At 31.6% G+C, this 25,345-nt stretch overlaps 1 pseudogene; it reads right to left on the reverse strand.

Annotated features, from left to right (window-relative positions):
* Positions 1–3,132: 3,132 nt before the first annotated feature.
* LOC141305356 (uncharacterized) overlaps positions 3,133–25,345 on the reverse strand; it is a 116,050-nt pseudogene continuing 93,837 nt past the window's right edge.

The following is a 25,345-nucleotide window of genomic DNA, read 5'->3' on the forward strand; positions in this document are numbered from 1 at the left end:
AATATCGTTAGTACTCTTTTAGCCGGTTCCGTTCCGTTTTTTCTCCCCCTGATCTGTTCTTCAGGAACTCTAACAACATTGGTAAGTTGAAATCATTCTACAATCACGGTGAGTAATGGCTTCTTCTCCTACAATTGTAGTCTGCACTGCTTGCCACATGTATAGCTTATCTATCTCTGTCAGCAGTGAGCCTTATACATGTGATAAATGCGGGAATATAGTCAGGCTGACAGAGAAGATTTCAGAACTAGAGTCACGCATCCAAACTTTAATGGAGGATAGTAAGAATGTGAGGGCCTTAGATACGGTTTTGGATGCGACTAGCTCAGAAAGCCCTGTACATTGTTCGGTTCCTGGTAACAACGCCCATGCAGCAGGGCAATTGGGTGACTGTGAGGCGGCATAGTCGAGGGTCAAAACACCGTTCTACCGTTCCGATCAGAACATCAAACAGGTGAAGTGCTTTAAAAGTAATGAGGAGTATTTTAAAGTTAATTCTTTGTTTTATGGGGAGCCAGTGAAGTTGTTGCAAAGTAGAGGTGATATGGTGAAAGGTCGGAGTCTGAGTTATGATCCGAGCTGCAGAATTTTGGAGGAGCTGCAGTTTCTGGAGGGATTTATTAGGAAGACCAAAGAGAAGTGAATTGCAGTAATCAATCCGGGAAGTGACAAGGCTGTGCACGAGGATAGCAGTGGTATGGGGGTTGAGTGAGGGACGGAGACGAGAGATATTGCGTAAGTGAAAGTATGCAGATCGAGTGATGGTGTTGATGTGTGACCGAAAGGATAATGTGCTGTCAAGGATGACGCCCAGGCTCTTGACTTGAAGGGAAGGTAAAACAGATAAGTTATTAATAACAATTGAAGAGCATTTAGATTTGGATAGAATGGAGGGGGTCCCTATGAGAAGGACTTCAGTTTTAGAACTATTAAGTTTGAGAAAGTTGGCGGAGAACCAGGAGTGAATTTCTTGTAAGCAGAGGGTAAGGGAGGATGGAGGGAGAGACTCGATTGGTTTAGTGGAGAGGTAGAGCTGGGTGTCATCAGCATAACAGTGAAAATGGATGTTGTATTTACGGAATATGTAACCGAGTGGAAGAATGTAAATGATGAAGAGGAGGGGTCCCAGGACAGAGCCCTGAGGGACACCAGCAGAAACAGGGGAAGAGTCAGACCTATGAGATTTAAGTTGGATAAACTGTGTGCGACCAGATAAATATGAAGTGAACCAGGCAAGGGGAGTGTTGATCAAACCGATGTAGGAGAGTCTGTCAAGGAGGATAGAGTGAGAAATAGTATCGAACGCTGCTGTGAGATCAAGGAGAATGAGAATGGAGAGCAAACCAGAATCGCAGGCTATAAGCAGGTCGTTGGTTATTTTAAGGAGGGCTGTTTCAGTGCTGTGAAGGGGACGGAAACCGGATTGAAAATGCTCATAAATATTATTAGTAGTGAGATGGGAATGAAGTTGAGTAGCCACAGATTTTTCTAGAATTTTGGAAACAAAGGGAAGGTTTGAAATAGGACGAAGGTTATTGAAATTAGTGGGATCTAAGCCAGGTTTTTTCAGTATGGGTGAGATTATGGCTGTTTTAAATGATAGAGGGACAATACCAGAGAGGAGAGATGAATGAATAATGTTGGTAATGAGGGGAGCTAGAGAGGGAAGACAGGATTTCACCAGAGTGGTGGGGACGGGATCAAGCTGACAGGTTGAGGGTTTAGATTTGCAGATGAGTTCTGAAACATCTTGGATGGAGGGGAGGGTGAAGCTGAAAAATGTGGCTGATATGGGTAAATAAGGAAGGGAGAAGTCCACTCCAGCGGCTGCAGCTCCGGATGAGGTCAGGTATTGGTGAATATCAGAGGTTTTAGAGACAAAAAAGGACATGAGCGAATTACAAAAGTCAGAGGATTGTATGTGATGAGGAAGAGAATCGGGGGGTTTCGTTATAGTGGTAAGGAGTGAGAAGAGGGTTTTGGAACTATGTTGATTTGAGTGAATTAGATCAGAGTAGTAGACAGATTTGGCAGAGGAAAGGTGATTCTTGTATTCAATAACATGGTTGTTGTACATTTCTTTATGTATAGTGAGACCAGTTCTGTTGTAAAGTCGTTCAAGTTGGCGTCCTTTGGATTTAAGTTTGTGGAGGGCAGGGGTGAACCAGGGTGCAGAGCGTGCGAAGGAGACAGATCTGGACTTCAGTGGAGCATGGGTCGTCCAAGAGGTTATGGAGCGTGCTATTATAATGAAGGACCAGAGCATCCGGAGAACTATTGGGATAAGTACTGAGGTAGTTATTAATGTCTGAGGAGAAAGTGGTAATGTTAATGTCTTTTATTTTGCGAAAAGAAATAGTTCGGGGGAGGATGATTTTAGAAAGGGTGAGATTAATGTTAAAAGTAATGAGCACATGGTCAGAATAAGGAAGTGAATGAGGTTTACAGACCGTGGGGGTGATGCCAGAGCAACAGACCAAGTCCAGAATGTGATTTTTACAGTGAGTTGGGAAATGTATAAATTGTTGCAAACCAAAACTTTCTAAGCAGGATGAAAACTCTTTAGAGAGAGCATTATTGACATTGTCCATATGGGTATTAAAGTCACCAAGAATAATAGCATTGTGAGCCAGAGATGAAAAATGTGTCAGCAGCTGAGAAAAGTCATTTAAAAAATCCTTGTTCTGTTTTGGTGGGCGGTAGATGATGGCAATAACTGTAGGAGTAGGTCCAGGGAGAAGGGAGGCAGAGTACTCAAAGGAGGAGAACGTAGGAGCAGCAAACACAGGAACGACTTTCCAACTCTCGCGGTGTATCATCGCGAGACCTCCACCCCGGCGGCCGCACGTGCGGGGCTGGCAGATGTAAACAAACCCGGGCGGAGTGGACTCGTTCAGTTAAGTTAATACCTACTTACATCCAAATTTGCACCTAAAATACCTGTACATAGTAATGGCATATTCTGTATATTGTGTTTTTGCTATTTTGCACTTTGCACTTTGTCTTGTGTACTTGTATATTGTTCTTTTTTATAATCTATGTCTTGTCTTGTCACTGTCACTCTGTTGCACTGTGGAGCTGCTGTCACTAAAACAAATTCCTAGTATGTGTAAACATACCTGGCAATAAAGCTCATTCTGATTCTGATTCTGATTCTGAAAAAACGGTGATGTGCTCGAAGTTTTCCCTAATGTATGGGGCAGCAGTTTCTGTTACAATAGCATTTTCAAAGAAAGACCGGTCCATTATGCCTTCGAAGATTGCAATCGGTCCCGGACCCAGTCTGGATATTGCTCCCCAAACATGAACTTTTAGCGGGTGCTTTGGCTTTGGTTTAGACACGTGTCTCCCACTCCTACGAAATGACATGGTGGCAAAGCGGTCCAAAGCCACTGTTGTTTCATCAGTGAAAATGACATCGTGAAATGACTCCTCCTCAGCAATCCATTTTTGGGCTTGTTGGAGACGTAACTCTTTATTTTTGTCTCTGATCATGGGACAATGTTGAGTTTTCCCATACTTCCACCCAAGCTTTTGCCTTATCCTCCGAATGGATTGCTCGCTTATTTCCACTCCGCTGTCACGCCATAGCTGTTTTTTCACGGAACATGACACCAGTTCATCATTCTGATGAGTGATATTCTCTATGGATAGGACAATGTCCTTAAAATCAAGGGCAAAACAGAAAATAGTTAAACATTTGACAGTTTATGCATAACCACCACTTTGCATTAACCAGTATTTAGGCCAGTGTTTGTGTTCGCGTCATGCAGTGGGTAACTTACTCCGTTATTTTGCGAGGATTACGTTTGTGTGATGATCTTTCTTTGTAGTGTCTCCGGATAGTGCTCAATGTAGCGTGTACACCAATGGATTTCAGATGTCGGGATATTTCTTGAATAGAACTTCCAGCAGACCTCACCTTTTGGTCATTGTGAGATGACTTTACAGATGGATGGACTGTATATATTCGTACAGTGTGTCAGGGGTGTGGACACTAATGTTTTGTGATAAGAGGGTGTATCATAGGTGGAGCGTGTGAGGAAAGCTTTCCCCTTTTCCCTGGCATGCATTTGAATGCTGAATCCGCAATTAAACCGAATGCTACACAGTTGGACCCCCCCCAAAAACAGTCTCAATAATATGTTGATTACAAGGCAACAGGCAGCATTCACCCCCATCCCCATTCGGCTATTCATAAACATTTCGCTCTTTATACTGCCGCTGATCGCCTCATTAACTGCTACTTTTAAAATAACTGAAAAAAACAAATAGTTCCCACTTCCCTTTGTGTCGAAATTGACACGGCTCATGGCTAGTGTTTGCATATTTCTTTCTATTGTGCAACCAGATTACTATTATATACTGTGCTGATAGTTCTGATCATTTTTTTTTTTTTTTTTTATCGGACAATGCAACCTGAACTTTAAATTCAAAGTAGCCTAAAATAGCTGGATCTGCCAGTCCAGTGAAGGATGCGTCTGTCCCTCACTTTCAACTTTCTCAACTCCCGTTTACTCCACCGCCATCTAACAGCATTTTCACACCAGTGATACTAAATATTCTTGCAAACTGTCTAAACTTCAATATACAGTACAGATCTGGCCATTAAAAATGCGTCTATTTTCACGCGGCAGCCTGCAATTCGGCACGCGTCCTACCGCAGCGGCTTTTTTTGATTTTTTTTACAACGTTGTTGCACTTCATATAATATCCACCAGGTGGCGCAAGGAACAACATTCTGTAGCCAAACACCATGGCCAGCTCTAGGGGGCGTTGGTCACAAATACCAGTACAATAGTTCAATGATTCCTCTTTCCTGAAATTATGGTTCAAACCAATAGCAAAAAGATAGCCTATTCATAAGCAGGTGCAGTTGTATTGTTGTTTTGTTTTCTTTCTTTGTTTTCCTGACGAACATTTATTAGACTGCATCGGAAATAGAAATGTTAATTTCAGTTTAACGACCAGATTGTGTTAAATTACATTTAAATTTAAATTGAAACGTGGCTGTGTCACATTAATAACAGCTAAATTCGTTTTGAGGGGTTAATTGTACACAAGCAAAAAGCAGCAGAAACATCACAACGTCACGCGCAGAGCTTATGCACAGAGAAAACCCCCAAAAAGCTGTATGTAAAATAAATAAAAATGCCCATATGCGAAATGTAATTTTCTTAATGAATAATAATTTAACAAAACGAAATAAAATAAAATTAATAAGTAGCAAGCCTATATGCAGAATTGTAGGCAATTTCTGTGTTGCGCCCTTAAACTAGCATCTCGTTTCCATTTTTTTTTTTTACAAATAGCATACACATCTGTTTTTTCGTTGTGATTGTATACAAATAACAGAAATATGTAAAATAGCATAGTTTTGAGCAATCCCGTACTCTTGAAGGAGTATTGTAAGCTGTATCCACTTAATTAAAGGGGGAAAAAAGTGATCCTGACGGCGCCGCGGGCAGTTGAATAACTCGACAACTTTCACCTTCAGAATAAAATACATTATATATTTCAGCGTTTTAAAGCAACATCAAATTAAGATATGCATGTTTAAGAGGTAGTTCGTCTTTTTCTTTTTCTAAGATACACAATTTTAGATACACTGACAATTAATTTGAGTAGAGACAAATAGAAATGGAGAGGATAAATATAAACTACAGTTTTTATAGAGTTAAAAATTAATTAATTTATTTATTTATTATTATTATTATTAGTATTATTTTGATTTGTTTTTGCGATTTAGGTGCTTAGAAATTTATTCTAAGTAGGCAGCGGGCAAATAATATAGTTAATATAGCGGGAGCGGGTGGATGCGGAATAAAACCTTGTGGAATCGGGACTGGAAAAGCACTTTGTTATATCCTATAGACTATACTTCATCATCAAGCATGGGCGTCGGAAGCAAAATAAATGTAAAAACAGAAAAAAATACTTTAGTATATGCCATTTTCTGTAGTCTGGTGCCTTTTATTTAATGTTTTTACACAATGCAAATAGGCCATATTTACAAATATTACAAAAGATGGCTATTGTGCATCATTTTCAGTGGCGCAAGTGATAATACGAGTAACATATTGTTTTTGACGCGGGAGACCCGAGTTCGCATCCGCCTTTTGGTGAAATCATTTTCGAAATCGTCTCCCTTTTCACTTATATCATATCGGAAAGGCATTTGTTTATTTGTAAATTAATGAAACAATTGAAAAGTTGAAATAAAGTATCAACTAGGGTTAGGTCACCTAACTTAAGTGTATCTGAGCACTATACTGTACTTTTAGGAGTGTTAATAATTAATTTTATTATTATTATTATTATTATTATTATTATTATTATTGTCTTTAGATTTGTTCTTACATTTTTGATGCTGTACATTAAGATGGCGCACTGCCCATGCAGTTTTTTTTTTTTTTTTCTTAAAAACTAATTGAAATGAAAGGGAAGAAACCCATGTAGATTTGGCCTAATGTCCATGTAAATACTATAGCCTAGTATTATATCCTAATATAGAAAATAATTTAGACAAATAAACAGAAGGCTCACTTTTCAAAACAATAAAGCTTATATGACTGACAACGAATACAGTTGTTAAGTAACAAAAGTGCTCCTGTGAGTTATGCAATTTTTCCCCACCTTTTTTCTTTTTCTTTTTTTTAAAGTGGAAAAGTAGTTCTTCTATTTCGAAGAAGATCGTTAAGCCTGGAACCAGGCTTAAGTCTGTTCTGGGAAACCAAAGGGAAGTGTTTTTTTTTTTTTTTTCTTTTTTTTCAGTTTTCTGAAAAGTAGCCGTTAATGAGGCATCAGCGTTAAGCGGCATGCAGTATAAAGAGCGAAATGTTTATGAATGGCAGAGTGGGGGTGGGGTGGGGTGTTGAATGCTGTCTTTGCCTTGTTGTAATCAACATTTGGAGACTATTTTTGGGGGTGCTGGGGGCGGATTCCGACTGCATTCAGTTGCATTTCGAATTCAGCATTCAAATGCATGCCAGGGAGAAGGGGAAAGCTTTCCTCACTCGCTCCACTTTTTTCAAAACATTAGTGTCCACGGCCCTGACACCAGTGATGCGCGGGTCAGTGGATAAACAACCCGAACCCGACCGACGTTTTCAACTAACCCGCCCGCAACTCGGACCGCCGAATAAAAAAATAAAATATTGTACCCGACCCGCCTCCTGACCCGCATGTTTAATATTAGAGTGATTATGCTGTGGAGATGCGGTCTGAAATATCCTGACATCTGAAATCCATTGGTGTACAAGCTACTTTAAAATAAAATAATGTGTCCTGTTGTAAAGTCGTTGCCGTATTGTTGTGTACGAAGTTCAGATGTTATTATTTTAAGAAATGTATATTAATATGTTTTAGGATTCTCCTTATTTTTGTTTTAGACATCCATCAATTACGGTGAATAAAAAAATGCCGCGCTGGTGGAAACAAGACTTTCGCTTCTTTTGAGACCGGTGTTCGGACGTTTTTCTAAAAAAAAAAAAAAACTAAAACTCTGTCATTTATGGTCATAAAAACAGAAGCTGAACATAATTCAAAACTGTAAAGTATTTGCTGATTAAAGAAAACATGAAGGATGCCGCTTAATATTTGGCTTTTACGTGAACTTTAAAGCATATCCCTCATTCCATTTGTTTTCTTTGTTTTGTAATTTTATATTATTTTCGTGAAAGGTATTTTTGCTCAACATGCATTTCTCGTGGCCACGAGTTTAATGAATAAACAAACCTGCGTGACATTAGTAACCCAGAATTATTTGAGATATTTTATTTTGAGTTAAGAAATTATTATATTAATTGTTATTGAAATTAATACAATATTAAATAATTATATATTCGATGCTGTATATGCTAATGCTGTCTGTGCGCAATGTAGACAGCTTTCACAAGTGTTTACATGTATTACATGTAGGCCTACTTCAAATTAAATAGCCCTGCAAGAAACATTTCATGCATCCCACAATCTTGTCCATTGACTGACCTTCTTTTTTTCCGTAATATTTGTATTATTCGTTTATATTCGTTATTTTTTCCTTCATTTTGATCTCGTTACATAACATTCTGAATGTAAATGATACTGTAAAGGTTCTATGACTGGGTTTTTACTGGAATGCAGTTTAAAGCTTAAATTTAACATATATTGTATTTTATTTAGTCTAATTAATAGACAAATAATTGAAGAGTGAATCATTCACGTAGTTTCATTTGGAAATAATTTATCGTCACACGGTAAAATAGGCCTACATTCCTTCTATTCACTAATAGTCTTTTTTTCGTATTTGTCTTAATATTATTATCATTATCATTAGTATTACTATTACTAATATTATTTTTATTAGCCTGTTATTTTTGTATATATTTTTATTTCCGTGCGTTTCCACCCCTTAATTTGGCTCTCTTTAACGTTCATGTAAATGATTCTGTACATGCTTGACATATGCTATATGACTGATTTTTACTGGAATGTAGTTTAAAGGTTGAATTGAACATATTTTATTTTGTTTCGTCTAATTAATAGACTAGACTATATAAATACTAAACTGTTTTACTGAGAAATGAATCATCACGTAGTTTCATTTGTAAATGAAAACATGCTCATTTATCGTCACACACGGGGATAAATACAATCAAAAAGTCAAAACGTTATTGGCATAATTGTCAGGCGTTAAAAATAAATAGCCCTAACCAGGTATTGAAATAATAATAACCTATAATAATAAATAAATAATAAGTGATTTAGAGCTATCTACTTTTTTCTTTATTGTGAATCGCTTAACCTAAATAACTTTCTGTATATGCTATTTGGCATATATTTAGCAAATATTGTGAACGACAATTATGCCAATAAAGTTTTGACTTTATGATTGTATTAATGCCCGTGTGTGACCATAAACGATTTACAAATGGAACGTGAATGATTCACTCGACAATGAAACACTATAAAGGTTATAATTAGACTAAAAATGAATATATATATATATATATATATATATATATATATATTTAAAATCCCAGCCATAGCATAATCAAAGCTTTAATGGCATGTCAGCATTTATCATTTAGATTCGGAATGTTAAGAGATCGAAATTAAGGGGGACATAATGAATATAAACGAATAATAAATTTATTACAGAAAAAAGAGGATCAATTAATGGATAAGACTTTAGGATGCATAAAATGTTTCTTGCAGGGCTATTTAATTTGAAGTACTTATGTAATATTTATTCTTGATAAACTTTTGAATGCTGTCTACATCGCGCACAGACATTCGCATATACAGCATTGCCTATTGTTAATATATAACGTAATATTGCATTAATTTCTATAACAATTAATATAATCATTTCTTAACTCAAAATAAAAAATATTAACAAACCTATCTCTGATAATCCTGGGTTATGGTTACGCAGGTTTGTTTATGCATTAAACATAAGGATGTCGTTACCTCGACAAAATAATCTTGTGGCCACGACATAATATGACATTCCCAGGAATTAATATCTCGTGGCAATGACAAAAAGTAATATGACGTTCCTACGAATTCATTTGTGTGGCCACGACAAACATAAGTGAACCGAAGGTGTCCCCTCCAGGTTACCGTACCCTTTAGTTTGCAGCAATGTTTTCAGCCTGCTCCAGTCCAGTGCGTTACATGACTGCCCCCTACTGATCATGTCTTTCCTATGTCATTGTATTTTCCGTGTTCCCTTGGAATACACCGGCGTCACGCGAGACCACTTTACTTCCCGCCCGCATTTTAAATGGCCAGATCTGTACATGAAGACACTAGAGGTTGTACACTGCATGAAAAAGGGGGTTTTCGTCAGTTAACGACACTGTGAATTGTCGCAGAAGTTTCAGGTTAATGGCTGTTAATATTTTTAGCCCCCTTAACCTACCCCCAAACCTAAAGCTACCCATTTTATAGCAAATATAAAAGAATATAAATCGTAACTGACAAAAATATATGCAGGGAAATTACCATTTTTACTAACAATATAGCATAAAAATATTTTTATAGTCACTAATCACACTCCTACCTCTAAACCTAATGTTAACCATATTCAAGTTCAAGTTCAAGTTCAAGTAGGTTTTATTGTCATTCCAACCATATACAGTTCAGAACACAGTGAAACGAAACAACGTTCCTCCAGGACCAAGGTGCTCTCTCAGTACAGTAATAATAATAAAAAAAAAACATGACAGACAAAAAATTGCAATTACAATCATTTATTTAATGCAAAATATCAACAGCCATACCAAAAAGTAATCCAAATGGCGATGTTTTTGCAGCCGCAGTCCTCTCTGGCAGAATACAGTAGGTTTTGTTTGAGGTGCAGAGCGGAATTAAAGTTATTATTCGCTAAATATTATCCAGATTATTTTCCTGATCCTCTCCGTAAATGCGGCCAAAGAGTAGCAAAGAGTAGCAAACATAGCAAACATTTATGGTCGTGTGTTCATAATTCATGTATAGCAAACATATATTTTCATAATTCAGGTATAGCAAACATATATGGTCGTGTGTTCATAATTCAGGTATATCAAACATATATGGTCGTGTGTTCATAATTCAGGTATAGCAAACATATATGGTCGTGTGTTCATAATTCAGGTATATCAAACATATATGGTCGTGTGTTCATAATTCAGGTATAGCAAACATATATTTTCATAATTCAGGTATAGCAAACATATATGGTCGTGTGTTCATAATTCAGGTATAGCAAACATATATTTTCATAATTCAGGTATAGCAAACATATATGGTCGTGTGTTCATAATTCATGTATAGCAAACATATATGGTCGTGTGTTCATAATTCATGTATAGCAAACATATATTTTCATAATTCATGTATAGCAAACATATATTTTCATAATTCATGTATAGCAAACATATATGGTCGTGTGTTCATAATTCATGTATAGCAAACATATATTTTCATAATTCAGGTATAGCAAACATATATGGTCGTGTGTTCATAATTCAGGTATATCAAACATATATGGTCGTGTGTTCATAATTCAGGTATAGCAAACATATATTTTCATAATTCAGGTATAGCAAAGATATATGGTCGTGTGTTCATAATTCAGGTATATCAAACATATATGGTCGTGTGTTCATAATTCAGGTATAGCAAACATATATTTTCATAATTCAGGTATAGCAAACATATATGGTCGTGTGTTCATAATTCAGGTATAGCAAACATATATTTTCATAATTCAGGTATAGCAAACATATATGGTCGTGTGTTCATAATTCAGGTATAGCAAACATATATTTTCATAATTCAGGTATAGCAAACATATATGGTCGTGTGTTCATAATTCAGGTATAGCAAACATATATGGTCGTGTGTTCAGAATTCATGTATAGCAAACATATATGGTCGTGTGTTCATAATTCATGTATAGCAAACATATATTTTCATAATTCAGGTATAGCAAACATATATTTTCATAATTCATGTATAGCAAACATATATGGTCGTGTGTTCATAATTCATGTATAGCAAACATATATTTTCATAATTCAGGTATAGCAAACATATATGGTCGTGTGTTCATAATTCAGGTATATCAAACATATATGGTCGTGTGTTCATAATTCAGGTATAGCAAACATATATGGTCGTGTGTTCATAATTCATGTATAGCAAACATATATGGTCGTGTGTTCATAATTCATGTATAGCAAACATATATGGTCGTGTGTTCATAATTCAGGTATATCAAACATATATGGTCGTGTGTTCATAATTCAGGTATAGAAAACATATATGGTCGTGTGTTCATAATTCAGGTATAGCAAACATATATGGTCGTGTGTTCATAATTCATGTATAGCAAACATATATGGTCGTGTGTTCATAATTCAGGTATATCAAACATATATGGTCGTGTGTTCATAATTCAGGTATAGCAAACATATATGGTCGTGTGTTCATAATTCAGGTATAGCAAACATATATGGTCGTGTGTTCATAATTCATGTATAGCAAACATATATGGTCGTGTGTTCATAATTCATGTATAGCAAACATATATGGTCGTGTGTTCATAATTCAGGTATAGCAAACATATATGGTCGTGTGTTCAGAATTCATGTATAGCAAACATATATGGTCGTGTGTTCATAATTCAGGTATAGCAAACATATATTTTCATAATTCAGGTATAGCAAACATATATGGTCGTGTGTTCATAATTCAGGTATAGCAAACATATATGGTCGTGTGTTCAGAATTCATGTATAGCAAACATATATGGTCGTGTGTTCATAATTCAGGTATAGCAAACATATATTTTCATAATTCATGTATAGCAAACATATATGGTCGTGTGTTCATAATTCATGTATAGCAAACATATATTTTCATAATTCATGTATAGCAAACATATATGGTCGTGTGTTCATAATTCATGTATAGCAAACATATATTTTCATAATTCAGGTATAGCAAACATATATGGTCGTGTGTTCATAATTCAGGTATATCAAACATATATGGTCGTGTGTTCATAATTCAGGTATAGCAAACATATATGGTCGTGTGTTCATAATTCATGTATAGCAAACATATATGGTCGTGTGTTCATAATTCATGTATAGCAAACATATATGGTCGTGTGTTCATAATTCAGGTATAGCAAACATATATGGTCGTGTGTTCAGAATTCATGTATAGCAAACATATATGGTCGTGTGTTCATAATTCAGGTATAGCAAACATATATTTTCATAATTCATGTATAGCAAACATATATGGTCGTGTGTTCATAATTCATGTATAGCAAACATATATTTTCATAATTCAGGTATAGCAAACATATATGGTCGTGTGTTCATAATTCAGGTATATCAAACATATATGGTCGTGTGTTCATAATTCAGGTATATCAAACATATATGGTCGTGTGTTCATAATTCAGGTATAGCAAACATATATTTTCATAATTCAGGTATAGCAAACATATATGGTCGTGTGTTCAGAATTCATGTATAGCAAACATATATGGTCGTGTGTTCATAATTCAGGTATAGCAAACATATATTTTCATAATTCAGGTATAGCAAACATATATTTTCATAATTCATGTATAGCAAACATATATGGTCGTGTGTTCATAATTCATGTATAGCAAACATATATTTTCATAATTCATGTATAGCAAACATATATGGTCGTGTGTTCATAATTCAGGTATAGCAAACATATATTTTCATAATTCAGGTATAGCAAACATATATGGTCGTGTGTTCAGAATTCATGTATAGCAAACATATATGGTCGTGTGTTCATAATTCAGGTATAGCAAACATATATTTTCATAATTCAGGTATAGCAAACATATATTTTCATAATTCATGTATAGCAAACATATATGGTCGTGTGTTCATAATTCATGTATAGCAAACATATATTTTCATAATTCAGGTATAGCAAACATATATGGTCGTGTGTTCATAATTCAGGTATATCAAACATATATGGTCGTGTGTTCATAATTCAGGTATAGCAAACATATATTTTCATAATTCAGGTATAGCAAACATATATGGTCGTGTGTTCATAATTCAGGTATATCAAACATATATGGTCGTGTGTTCATAATTCAGGTATAGCAAACATATATGGTCGTGTGTTCATAATTCAGGTATATCAAACATATATGGTCGTGTGTTCATAATTCATGTATAGCAAACATATATGGTCGTGTGTTCATAATTCATGTATAGCAAACATATATTTTCATAATTCATGTATTGCAAACATATATGGTCGTGTGTTCATAATTCATGTATAGCAAACATATATTGTCGTGTGTTCATAATTCAGGTATAGCAAACATATATTTTCATAATTCAGGTATAGCAAACATATATGGTCATGTGTTCATAATTCATGTATAGCAAACATATATGGTCGTGTGTTCATAATTCAGGTATAGCAAACATATATTTTCATAATTCAGGTATAGCAAACATATATGGTCATGTGTTCATAATTCAGGTATAGCAAACATATATGGTCATGTGTTCATAATTCAGGTATATCAAACATATATGGTCGTGTGTTCATAATTCAGGTATAGCAAACATATATGGTCGTGTGTTCATAATTCAGGTATAGCAAACATATATTTTCATAATTCAGGTATAGCAAACATATATGGTCGTGTGTTCATAATTCAGGTATAGCAAACATATATGGTCGTGTGTTCATAATTCAGGTATAGCAAACATATATGGTCGTGTGTTCATAATTCATGTATAGCAAACATATATGGTCGTGTGTTCATAATTCATGTATAGCAAACATATATGGTCGTGTGTTCATTATTCATGTATAGCAAACATATATGGTCGTGTGTTCATAATTCAGGTATAGCAAACATATATTTTCATAATTCAGGTATAGCAAACATATATTTTCATAATTCAGGTATAGCAAACATATATGGTCGTGTGTTCATAATTCATGTATAGCAAACATATATGGTCGTGTGTTCATAATTCAGGTATAGCAAACATATATGGTCGTGTGTTCATAATTCAGGTATAGCAAACATATATTTTCATAATTCAGGTATAGCAAACATATATGGTCATGTGTTCATAATTCATGTATAGCAAACATATATGGTCGTGTGTTCATAATTCAGGTATAGCAAACATATATGGTCGTGTGTTCATAATTCAGGTATAGCAAACATATATGGTCATGTGTTCATAATTCATGTATAGCAAACATATATGGTCGTGTGTTCATAATTCATGTATAGCAAACATATATATGGTCGTGTGTTCATAATTCATGTATAGCAAACATATATATGGTCGTGTGTTCATAATTCATGTATTGCAAACATATATGGACGTGTGTTCATAATTCAGGTATAGCAAACATATATTTTCATAATTCAGGTATAGCAAACATATATGGTCATGTGTTCATAATTCAGGTATAGCAAACATATATGGTCGTGTGTTCAGAATTCATGTATAGCAAACATATATGGTCGTGTGTTCATAATTCAGGTATATCAAACATATATTTTCATAATTCAGGTATAGCAAACATATATTTTCATAATTCAGGTATAGCAAACATATATTTTCATAATTCATGTATAGCAAACATATATGGTCGTGTGTTCATAATTCATGTATAGCAAACATATATTTTCATAATTCAGGTATAGCAAACATATATGGTCGTGTGTTCATAATTCAGGTATATCAAACATATATGGTCGTGTGTTCATAATTCAGGTATAGCAAACATATATTTTCATAATTCAGGTATAGCAAACATATATGGTCGTGTGTTCATAATTCAGGTATATCAAACATATATGGTCGTGTGTTCATAATTCAGGTATAGCAAACATATATGGTCGTGTGTTCATAATTCAGGTATATCAAACATATATGGTCGTGTGTTCATAATTCATGTATAGCAAACATATATGGTCGTGTGTTCATAATTCATGTATAGCAAACATATATTTTCATAATTCATGTATTGCAAACATATATGGTCGTGTGTTCATAATTCATGTATAGCAAACATATATTGTCGTGTGTTCATAATTCAGGTATAGCAAACATATATTTTCATAATTCAGGTATAGCAAACATATATGGTCATGTGTTCATAATTCAGGTATAGCAAACATATATGGTCGTGTGTTCAGAATTCATGTATAGCAAACATATATGGTCGTGTGTTCATAATTCAGGTATATCAAACATATATTTTCATAATTCAGGTATAGCAAACATATATGGTCGTGTGTTCAGAATTCATGTATAGCAAACATATATGGTCGTGTGTTCATAATTCAGGTATAGCAAACATATATTTTCATAATTCAGGTATAGCAAACATATATTTTCATAATTCATGTATAGCAAACATATATGGTCGTGTGTTCATAATTCATGTATAGCAAACATATATTTTCATAATTCAGGTATAGCAAACATATATGGTCGTGTGTTCATAATTCAGGTATATCAAACATATATGGTCGTGTGTTCATAATTCAGGTATAGCAAACATATATTTTCATAATTCAGGTATAGCAAACATATATGGTCGTGTGTTCATAATTCAGGTATATCAAACATATATGGTCGTGTGTTCATAATTCAGGTATAGCAAACATATATGGTCGTGTGTTCATAATTCAGGTATATCAAACATATATGGTCGTGTGTTCATAATTCATGTATAGCAAACATATATGGTCGTGTGTTCATAATTCATGTATAGCAAACATATATTTTCATAATTCATGTATTGCAAACATATATGGTCGTGTGTTCATAATTCATGTATAGCAAACATATATTGTCGTGTGTTCATAATTCAGGTATAGCAAACATATATTTTCATAATTCAGGTATAGCAAACATATATGGTCATGTGTTCATAATTCATGTATAGCAAACATATATGGTCGTGTGTTCATAATTCAGGTATAGCAAACATATATTTTCATAATTCAGGTATAGCAAACATATATGGTCATGTGTTCATAATTCAGGTATAGCAAACATATATGGTCATGTGTTCATAATTCAGGTATATCAAACATATATGGTCGTGTGTTCATAATTCAGGTATAGCAAACATATATGGTCGTGTGTTCATAATTCAGGTATAGCAAACATATATTTTCATAATTCAGGTATAGCAAACATATATGGTCGTGTGTTCATAATTCAGGTATAGCAAACATATATGGTCATGTGTTCATAATTCAGGTATATCAAACATATATGGTCGTGTGTTCATAATTCAGGTATAGCAAACATATATGGTCGTGTGTTCATAATTCAGGTATAGCAAACATATATGGTCGTGTGTTCATAATTCAGGTATAGCAAACATATATGGTCGTGTGTTCATAATTCAGGTATAGCAAACATATATGGTCGTGTGTTCATAATTCATGTATAGCAAACATATATGGTCGTGTGTTCATAATTCATGTATTGCAAACATATATGGTCGTGTGTTCATAATTCAGGTATAGCAAACATATATGGTCGTGTGTTCATAATTCATGTATAGCAAACATATATGGTCGTGTGTTCATAATTCAGGTATAGCAAACATATATGGTCGTGTGTTCATAATTCATGTATAGCAAACATATATGGTCGTGTGTTCATAATTCATGTATAGCAAACATATGGTCGTGTGTTCATAATTCATGTATAGCAAACATATATGGTCGTGTGTTCATAATTCATGTATTGCAAACATATATGGTCGTGTGTTCATAATTCATGTATTGCAAACATATATGGTCGTGTGTTCATAATTCATGTATAGCAAACATATATGGTCGTGTGTTCATAATTCAGGTATAGCAAACATATATGGTCGTGTGTTCATAATTCATGTATAGCAAACATATATGGTCGTGTGTTCATAATTCAGGTATATCAAACATATATGGTCGTGTGTTCATAATTCATGTATAGCAAACATATAATTTCATAATTCAGTCATATTGTCATGATTCATGTATTGCAAACATATATTGTCATATTGTCATGATTCATGTATTGCAAACATATATTGTCATATTGTCATAATTCATGTATTGCAAACATATATTGTCATATTGTCATAATTCATGTATTGCAAACATATATTGTCATATTGTCATAATTCATGTATTGCAAACATATATTGTCATATTGTCATAATTCATGTATTGCAAACATATATTGTCATAATTCATGTATTGCAAATATATATTGTCATGATTCATGAATTGCAAACATATATTGTCATATTGTCATGATTCATGTATTGCAAACATATATTGTCATATTGTCATAATTCATGTATTGCAAACATATATTGTCATATTGTCATGATTCATGAATTGCAAACATATATTGTCATATTGTCATGATTCATGTATTGCAAACATATATTGTCATATTGTCATGATTCATGTATTGCAAACATATATTGTCATATTGTCATGATTCATGTATTGCAAACATATATTGTCATATTGTCATGATTCATGAATTGCAAACATATATTGTCATATTGTCATGATTCATGTATTGCAAACATATATTGTCATATTGTCATGATTCATGAATTGCAAACATATATTGTCATATTGTCATGATTCATGTATTGCAAACATATATTGTCATATTGTCATGATTCATGTATTGCAAACATATATTGTCATATTGTCATGATTCATGAATTGCAAACATATATTGTCGTATGTTCATAATTCATGTATTGCAAACATATATTGTCATGATTCATGTATTGCAAACATATATTGTCATATTGTCATAATTCATGAATTGCAAACATATATTGTCATAATTCATGTATTGCAAACATATATTGTCATAATTCATGTATTGCAAATATATATTGTCATGATTCATGAATTGCAAACATATATTGTCATATTGTCATAATTCATGAATTGCAAACATATATTGTCATAATTCATGTATTGCAAACATATATTGTCATAATTCATGTATTGCAAATATATATTGTCATGATTCATGAATTGCAAACATATATTGTCATATTGTCATGATTCATGTATTGCAAACATATATTGTCATATTGTCATGATTCATGAATTGCAAACATATATTGTCATATTGTCATGATTCATGTATTGCAAACATATATTGTCATATTGTCATGATTCATGTATTGCAAACATATATTGTCATATTGTCATGATTCATGTATTGCAAACATATATTGTCATATTGTCATGATTCATGAATTGCAAACATATATTGTCATATTGTCATGATTCATGTATTGCAAACATATATTGTCATATTGTCATGATTCATGAATTGCAAACATATATTGTCATATTGTCATGATTCATGTATTGCAAACATATATTGTCATATTGTCATAATTCATGTATTGCAAACATATATTGTCATATTGTCATGATTCATGAATTGCAAACATATATTGTCATATTGTCATAATTCATGAATTGCAAACATATATTGTCATAATTCATGTATTGCAAACATATATTGTCATAATTCATGTATTGCAAACATATATTGTCATATTGTCATAATTCATGTATTGCAAACATATATTGTCATGATTCATGAATTGCAAACATATATTGTCATATTGTCATAATTCATGAATTGCAAACATATATTGTCATAATTCATGTATTGCAAACATATATTGTCATAATTCATGTATTGCAAATATATATTGTCATGATTCATGAATTGCAAACATATATTGTCATATTGTCATAATTCATGAATTGCAAACATATATTGTCATAATTCATGTATTGCAAACATATATTGTCATAATTCATGTATTGCAAATATATATTGTCATGATTCATGAATTGCAAACATATATTGTCATATTGTCATAATTCATGTATTGCAAACATATATTGTCATGATTCATGAATTGCAAACATATATTGTCAAGTTTTCATAATTCATGTATTGCAAACATATATTGTCATATTGTCATAATTCATGTATTGCAAACATATATTGTCATATTGTCATGATTCATGTATTGCAAACATATATTGTCATATTGTCATGATTCATGTATTGCAAACATATATTGTCATATTGTCATAATTCATGTATTGCAAACATATATTGTCATATTGTCATAATTCATGTATTGCAAATATATATTGTCATGATTCATGAATTGCAAACATATATTGTCATATTGTCATAATTCATGAATTGCAAACATATATTGTCATAATTCATCTATTGCAAACATATATTGTCATATTGTCATAATTCATGTATTGCAAACATATATTGTCATATTGTCATGATTCATGTATTGCAAACATATATTGTCATATTGTCATGATTCATGAATTGCAAACATATATTGTCATATTGTCATGATTCATGTATTGCAAACATATATTGTCATATTGTCATGATTCATGAATTGCAAACATATATTGTCATATTGTCATAATTCATGAATTGCAAACATATATTGTCATAATTCATCTATTGCAAACATATATTGTCATATTGTCATAATTCATGTATTGCAAACATATATTGTCATATTGTCATGATTCATGTATTGCAAACATATATTGTCATATTGTCATGATTCATGAATTGCAAACATATATTGTCATATTGTCATGATTCATGTATTGCAAACATATATTGTCATATTGTCATGATTCATGTATTGCAAACATATATTGTCATATTGTCATGATTCATGAATTGCAAACATATATTGTCATAATTCATGTATTGCAAACATATATTGTCATAATTCAGGTATAGCAAATATATATTGTCATGATTCATGAATTGCAAACATATATTGTCGTATGTTCATAATTCATGTATTGCAAACATATATTGTCATAATTCATGTATTGCAAACATATATTGTCATAATTCATGTATTGCAAATATATATTGTCATGATTCATGAATTGCAAACATATATTGTCGTATGTTCATAATTCATGTATTGCAAACATATATTGTCATGATTCATGAATTGCAAACATATATTGTCATATGGTCATAATTCATGTATTGCAAACATATATTGTCATAATTCATGTATTGCAAACATATATTGTCATAATTCATGTATTGCAAATATATATTGTCATGATTCATGAATTGCAAACATATATTGTCGTATGTTCATAATTCATGTATTGCAAACATATATTGTCATGATTCATGAATTGCAAACATATATTGTCATATTGTCATGATTCATGTATTGCAAACATATATTGTCATATTGTCATGATTCATGAATTGCAAACATATATTGTCATATTGTCATAATTCATGTATTGCAAACATATATTGTCGTATGTTCATAATTCATGTATTGCAAACATATATTGTCATATTGTCATAATTCATGTATTGCAAACATATATTGTCATGATTCATGAATTGCAAACATATATTGTCATATTGTCATAATTCATGTATTGCAAACATATATTGTCATGATTCATGAATTGCAAACATATATTGTCATATTGTCATAATTCATGAATTGCAAACATATATTGTCATAATTCATGTATTGCAAACATATATTGTCATAATTCATGTATTGCAAACATATATTGTCATATTGTCATAATTCATGTATTGCAAACATATATTGTCATGATTCATGAATTGCAAACATATATTGTCATATTGTCATAATTCATGAATTGCAAACATATATTGTCATAATTCATGTATTGCAAACATATATTGTCATAATTCATGTATTGCAAATATATATTGTCATGATTCATGAATTGCAAACATATATTGTCGTATGTTCATAATTCATGTATTGCAAACATATATTGTCATGATTCATGAATTGCAAACATATATTGTCATATTGTCATAATTCATGTATTGCAAACATATATTGTCATATTGTCATGATTCATGTATTGCAAACATATATTGTCATATTGTCATGATTCATGAATTGCAAACATATATTGTCATATTGTCATGATTCATGTATTGCAAACATATATTGTCGTATGTTCATAATTCATGTATTGCAAACATATATTGTCATGATTCATGAATTGCAAACATATATTGTCATATTGTCATGATTCATGTATTGCAAACATATATTGTCATATTGTCATGATTCATGAATTGCAAACATATATTGTCATATTGTCATAATTCATGTATTGCAAACATATATTGTCGTATGTTCATAATTCATGTATTGCAAACATATATTGTCATGATTCATGAATTGCAAACATATATTGTCGTATGTTCATAATTCATGTATTGCAAATATATATTGTCAAGTTTTCATAATTCATGAATTGCAAACATATATTGTCATGATTCATGAATTGCAAACATATATTGTCGTATGTTCATAATTCATGAATTGCAAATATATATTGTCATGTGTTCATAATTCATGAATTGCAAACATATATTGTCATGATTCATGAATTGCAAACATATATTGTCATATTGTCATGATTCATGAATTGCAAACATATATTGTCATATTGTCATGATTCATGAATTGCAAACATATATTGTCATATTGTCATGATTCATGAATTGCAAACATATATTGTCATATTGTCATGATTCATGAATTGCAAACATATATTGTCATATTGTCATGATTCATGTATTGCAAACATATATTGTCATATTGTCATAATTCATGTATTGCAAACATATATTGTCATATTGTCATAATTCATGTATTGCAAACATATATTGTCATATTGTCATAATTCATGAATTGCAAACATATATTGTCATATTGTCATAATTCATGTATTGCAAACATATATTGTCATATTGTCATAATTCATGAATTGCAAACATATATTGTCATATTGTCATGATTCATGTATTGCAAACATATATTGTCATATTGTCATGATTCATGAATTGCAAACATATATTGTCATATTGTCATGATTCATGAATTGCAAACATATATTGTCATATTGTCATGATTCATGTATTGCAAACATATATTGTCATATTGTCATAATTCATGTATTGCAAACATATATTGTCATATTGTCATAATTCATGTATTGCAAACATATATTGTCATATTGTCATGATTCATGAATTGCAAACATATATTGTCATATTGTCATGATTCATGAATTGCAAACATATATTGTCATATTGTCATGATTCATGAATTGCAAACATATATTGTCATATTGTCATAATTCATGTATTGCAAACATATATTGTCATGATTCATGAATTGCAAACATATATTGTCATATTGTCATGATTCATGAATTGCAAACATATATTGTCATATTGTCATGATTCATGTATTGCAAACATATATTGTCATATTTTCATAATTCATGAATTGCAAACATATATTGTCATATTGTCATGATTCATGAATTGCAAACATATATTGTCATATTTTCATAATTCATGAATTGCAAACATATATTGTCATATTGTCATGATTCATGTATTGCAAACATATATTGTCGTATGTTCATAATTCATGTATTGCAAACATATATTGTCATATTGTCATGATTCATGTATTGCAAACATATATTGTCAAGTTTTCATGATTCATGAATTGCAAACATATATTGTCATATTGTCATAATTCATGTATTGCAAACATATATTGTCATGATTCATGAATTGCAAACATATATTGTCATATTTTCATAATTCATGTATTGCAAACATATATTGTCATATTGTCATAATTCATGTATTGCAAACATATATTGTCATGATTCATGAATTGCAAACATATATTGTCATATTTTCATAATTCATGAATTGCAAACATATATTGTCATATTTTCATAATTCATGAATTGCAAACATATATTGTCATATTTTCATAATTCATGTATTGCAAACATATATTGTCATGATTCATGTATTGCAAACATATATTGTCATATTGTCATGATTCATCTATTGCAAACATATATTGTCGTGTTTTCATAATTCATGTATTGCAAACATATTGTCATGATTCATGTATTGCAAACATATATTGTCATGATTCATGAATTGCAAACATATATTGTCATATTGTCATGATTCATGTATTGGAAACATATATTGTCATATTTTCATAATTCATGAATTGCAAACATATATTGTCATATTGTCATGATTCATGTATTGCAAACATATATTGTCATATTTTCATAATTCATGAATTGCAAACATATATTGTCATATTGTCATGATTCATGTATTGCAAACATATATTGTCATGATTCATGAATTGCAAACATATATTGTCATATTGTCATGATTCATGAATTGCAAACATATATTGTCATATTGTCATGATTCATGTATTGCAAACATATATTGTCATATTTTCATAATTCATGAATTGCAAACATATATTGTCATATTGTCATGATTCATGAATTGCAAACATATATTGTCATATTTTCATAATTCATGAATTGCAAACATATATTGTCATATTGTCATGATTCATGTATTGCAAACATATATTGTCATATTGTCATAATTCATCTATTGCAAACATATATTGTCGTGTTTTCATAATTCATGTATTGCAAACATATTGTCATAATTCATGAATTGCAAACATATATTGTCATATTGTCATGATTCATGTATTGCAAACATATATTGTCATGATTCATGAATTGCAAACATATATTGTCATATTGTCATGATTCATGTATTGCAAACATATATTGTCATATTTTCATAATTCATGAATTGCAAACATATATTGTCATATTGTCATGATTCATGAATTGCAAACATATATTGTCATATTTTCATAATTCATGAATTGCAAACATATATTGTCATATTGTCATGATTCATGTATTGCAAACATATATTGTCATATTGTCATAATTCATCTATTGCAAACATATATTGTCGTGTTTTCATAATTCATGTATTGCAAACATATTGTCATAATTCATGAATTGCAAACATATATTGTCATATTGTCATGATTCATGTATTGCAAACATATATTGTCATGATTCATGAATTGCAAACATATATTGTCATATTGTCATGATTCATGAATTGCAAACATATATTGTCATATTGTCATGATTCATGTATTGCAAACATATATTGTCATATTTTCATAATTCATGTATTGCAAACATATATTGTCATATTTTCATAATTCATGTATTGCAAATATATATTGTCATGTGTTCATAATTCATGTATTGCAAACATATTTTCATAATTCATGTATTGCAAACATATATTGTCAAGTTTTCATAATTCATGTATTGCAAATATATATTGTCATGTGTTCATAATTCATGTATTGCAAACATATTGTCATAATTCATGTATTGCAAATATATATTGTCATATTTTCATAATTCATGTATTGCAAACATATATTGTCATATTGTCATGATTCATGTATTGCAAACATATATTGTCATATTGTCATGATTCATGTATTGCAAACATATATTGTCATATTGTCATAATTCATCTATTGCAAACATATTGTCATAATTCATGAATTGCAAACATATATTGTCATATTGTCATGATTCATGTATTGCAAACATATATTGTCATGATTCATGAATTGCAAACATATATTGTCATATTTTCATAATTCATGAATTGCAAACATATATTGTCATATTGTCATGATTCATGTATTGCAAACATATATTGTCAAGTTTTCATAATTCATGTATTGCAAACATATATTGTCATATTGTCATGATTCA

Source organism: Garra rufa, unplaced genomic scaffold, assembly GCF_049309525.1.
Source record: "Garra rufa unplaced genomic scaffold, GarRuf1.0 hap1_unplaced_002, whole genome shotgun sequence".
Taxonomy (NCBI): domain Eukaryota; kingdom Metazoa; phylum Chordata; class Actinopteri; order Cypriniformes; family Cyprinidae; genus Garra; species Garra rufa.